The sequence below is a fragment of the Pteropus alecto genome, unplaced genomic scaffold (genome assembly GCF_000325575.1).
Source record: "Pteropus alecto unplaced genomic scaffold, ASM32557v1 scaffold213, whole genome shotgun sequence".
Taxonomy (NCBI): domain Eukaryota; kingdom Metazoa; phylum Chordata; class Mammalia; order Chiroptera; family Pteropodidae; genus Pteropus; species Pteropus alecto.
This window is the reverse complement of record NW_006434829.1, coordinates 5825696-5829848: the sequence shown is the minus strand read 5'-3', so window position 1 is coordinate 5829848 and position 4153 is coordinate 5825696. Positions and strand designations below refer to the sequence as shown.

Here is a 4153-nt window from a genome sequence, read left to right as displayed (position 1 = left end):
CCCAGGGTGAGTGCTCCCGGGCGGGGGCGTGCCCCGTCTCGGCGTGCGGCCCCTCGGCCCGCGTCCTCCGAGGGGAGCAGGCCTCCCGCCATCCTGCTGGGACCCCGCGGGATCCCAGCCCGCCCCAGCTGCCCTCGGTGCCAGCGTTTCCCAGCGCGGGCCCACGCGGGCGGGCAGATTCCCCCGGGGACCCCTGCCTTGCCCAGGGGGTGCTGGAGTCCATCAGAGGGGCAGAACGGGAAACGACATGCACGGGACCTGGGAGCGAAGCCCCTCTCGGCCTCAGTCATCTCCCATTGGAAATGGGGGTATTGCTGAGAACTACCCTTTTGTCCGGAGTCTGGGCCAGGTGCCTTGACTTCAGCTCACGCCAGGCAGCAGCAGCAGCAGCACGTGAGGGTGAGGTAGGTACCAACCATCCTTGTCTTCCTCTTACAGGTGAAGAGACCAAGACTCAGAGAGGCCACGCCATTTGCTTGCCTTGGGTCACGCAGCCAAAGGACTGAGAGCCAGAACTTACACACCCAGGTGGGTGCGAAGCCCTGAGTTCCTTTATTCCCCATCCCTGCCCCGCCCCCAGACCCCAGGGAGAGAAGTGGGGGTTGGGGGGTGGGAGGGATAAAGCCAATGCCAGGTATCCTAGGAGGAGACTGAAATGAGCCAGCCACCCTGAGGGAAGGACACCCAGGGCAGCAAATCCTTCTCCTGGGTAACAGGTGGGAGGAATCCGAATGGTGGGTTGCAGTCAGGTTGAACTCCAGGAGTGGGGGGAGCAGTCCAGCCCCCTCCGGGAACTCCCAGGCCTTATCTCAGCACCTCCACTGGGTCCCGGGGGCGCTTCTCGGCTTAGCCATGAGACTTTACCTCTCTGTACCTCTTATCTGTCCCATGGCGTTAAGCGTGGCACCCACCTTATGGGATTGCTGAGATTAAATGAGATGACTGGTGTGAAGGCCTAGCCTAGTGCCTGGCCCCACCTGCGCCCAGCTCCATCCCCGCCCCTCTGAAGCACTTCTCTGTCCTGGACACCTTTAACCTCGAGTCAGTCAGAACTGTCTGAGATCTGCAGTGTTTCCGGGCAGCCCCGCCAAGCAGCTGGAGCTTCTTGAGTAAGACCAAGGCTGGGGGTGGCAACTTCTTCCCTCTCTGACCCCCTCGAGGAAAGGCTGGTAAGAGCAGGGTTTTGAAAATCTTCGAGCTGCAGCTTGCACAATTCCAGAACCTCTCTGCATCCCCCAAGCCCTCCCCCCCCACTGCTTTAGCAAGAAGGAGGAAGCCCAGAGTATCCTTGCCCCTCAGCCTGCTCTTCTCCTGTCCCCCACATCAAGGCCCACCCCCACATCAAAGCCCACCGCACGTTCTACCCCTCAGCATATTCTGTATCTGGCTGCTCCTCTGCGCTCCCACCTCGACCCCCAGACCCTCAGCATTGAGGGGGCCTACTTAATTCCCGACTGTCCTCTCCCGCCACCATCCTCTTACCCTGCTGCCCAGTGCAGCCACAGCTCTCTCCTTAGACATGCCCGAGTTCTCTGCTCTCAGGGCCTCTGCACGTGCTCTTCCTCTTGGGAATGTCCTTCCCTGCCATCTTCGTGTAACTTAACATCCTTGCAATTCAGGGACCACCCTATAAGGCTCAGAAGTCTGCCCTGACCACCCCACTGCCAGAGCCACACGCGCTTGCACCCCGTTGCATTACCGTTTCTCCGTCTTCCCTTGCTTAGACCTGGATGATGATTCCTTGCTCATGTTTTTCCCTTGGTTCTTCGTTGGTCTCACCGGCTAAAATGTCAGCCTACCAGGGCCCTGACCTTTTTCTTGCCTCTTCCCTTCGGATTCCCCAGAACCCAGCACTCTGCCTGGCACACAGGAAAAGGTCTGATAATTTTGTACAGTTGCAAGCAGAGTGTGCAACCCTCAGAGTTCTCCTCATTGCCTCACGGCATTCTTTCTGCATAGACCTCCGAGTTGCCATTCCTCCTAACCACCCACTGCCTTCCTCAGCTTTTCCTTAAATCGGGGCTTGGATGCTGTTTCCAGCTTCTAGCCGTAATACCAACTTAGCTTTAAACATTTTTTTGTGCAAATTGCACATATTTGTTTGTTTGTTTTTTTTCTGCTACCGAGTGATCTCTTTTGACATATATAGTTCCCAAACTGTTGAAGTCAAGGGTGTGATCATTCTGAAGGCACATGCCACTTACTACCAGGTGGCTGTTTAGAAAACTTATCCCTGGCAATGTGTGCAAGTCTTTCTACAGCCCCACAAGCATTGGGTGTTCTCAGTTTTATTTGTTTTGTCTCTTTTAATGGAGAAGTCATGTTAGGTTTAAATTTTCTGTTGCTTGAATTACTGAAGCTGGGTATTTTTCTAGGTAGGTGCTAGTTCTGTTTCCTGTCTTATGAAAGAAGGAAATGTCCACGGCACCTTAATTTTCCCCTTCACCTTCACGTGTGGCGATGGTTCCACTTGAGCCCCCCTCGTGAGATCAGGGTGACATGCCCCAGGGGCTGGAACAGGAACACGCGGAACCAACCTCCGCTGGTTGCAGAAACTGCTCTGCCAGTCAACCAGCAAGAAACTCTTTGAAAGTCCCTTGGCATGGTGCTGTGGGGAGAGAAAGAACTCCTCTTTTTTTTTTTTTTTTGAAGTCTTGGTGAATTTTTTTTTTAAATGGTAATTTTTTTAAAAAAATCATAGAAGTGACACACAGCGTGCCAGGTTCTTCATTGGAACATTGGGGCAGCAAAGATTGGGAAACAACCTGTGAGTTGGTCACTGGTGGGACTAGGCACACGCCTCCGGTGAGGGGAATCCTGTGCTGTCAGTCACTCCAAACAGTGCACTTGATCTAGACAGACTGACATGGGACAACCTCTGAGATACTGTGTTAACCTCCTATGGCTGCTGTAACAAATGACCGTAAATCTGATAGCTTAAAACAACACATTATCTTACAGTTCTGAGGATCAGATGTGCAAAATCAGCCTTAGGGAGCCCAGATCAAGGTGTCAGCAGGGCTGCATTGCTTCTGAAGCTCTAGGGGATAATCTGTCTCTTTGCCTTTTCCAGCTTCTAGAGGCCACCAACATTCTTTGGCTCATGACCCCTTCTCTCCATCTTCAAAGCCAGGAGCATAAAATCTTCAAATCTCTCTCTGACTCCAGTCTCTGCTTTCATAGTCACATCTCCTTCTACATCTGATTCTCCTGCTCTGTTTGTAAAGACCCTTCTGATTCATTGGGCCCACCTAGATAATCCATCTCCGGATCCTTTAATCACATCTGCAAAATCCCTAGGGATTAGGATTAGGATGTGTGCATCCCCAGGGGACCATTATTCAGCCTACCACACCCTAAAGGGAAATAAGCAAGGTTCAGAGTAGTGTGGGCTCCTGTTTGTTTAAGGAAAAAAAAAAAGAAAGAGAATAATAAATATGTACGGGCTTACGAAGGCACAGAATATTCCGGAAGGCTAAGTAGGAAACTGGTAAGAGTAACCACTTCTGGGAAGAATGGGTAGAAAGGAAGCTTACTTGTCACAGTATATCTTTTTGTATTATTTAAATTTTTACTACATGTATATGTCACCTACATTAAAAATAATTTTGAAAAAGTAACACGTAGTCATTGTAAAAGTTCAGACCTAAAAGCTGAGAGAGGAGAAATAACCACCCTACTCCCAAAATCACTCCCTTTTCCTCCAGCAGAAACCACTGTGAAGAGTCTGGCTATATCCTTGCAGACTTTTAAAAAATGCATTTGTAACCTTTTCACATAGATGGGATCATGCTCTACATGTTGTGATTTAATGAGGTGGGGGGCCTTACTGTATTCACTTCCTTCCTCATCCACATATGAAGCTTTAATGGCACTGCTCTCACTGCTCAGATAGACCTTCACTGACTTAACAAGACCCCTGTTGGTGGATGTTTAGATTCTTCACTGCTTTCCAGAGCAATGTCAGCGCTGTAATCTACGGATTTTTTTAACTGGAGTGAAATTTATGTAATTTAAGACTAACTTTGGTAAAGTAAACAATTCAGTGGTGTTTAATGCATCGACAGTGTTATGCAGCCACCACCTCGGTCTAGTTCCAGAGCATGTTCATCACCCCAAAAAGAAACCCCCATACCCATTAAGGTGACCCCCC

General features: G+C 50.6%; 1 protein-coding gene across 1 annotated transcript in view; it reads left to right on the top strand.

The window, feature by feature from the left end:
* The first annotated feature begins 271 nt into the window (after window positions 1-271).
* The window catches only part of HVCN1 (hydrogen voltage gated channel 1), a 30398-nt gene continuing 26516 nt past the window's right edge, over window positions 272-4153 (top strand). The window contains exons 1-2 of the mRNA XM_006910029.3: window positions 272-349; window positions 439-528. The gene's annotated coding sequence lies outside the window, so the exon portion shown is untranslated. The remainder of the gene's footprint in view (window positions 350-438; window positions 529-4153) is intronic.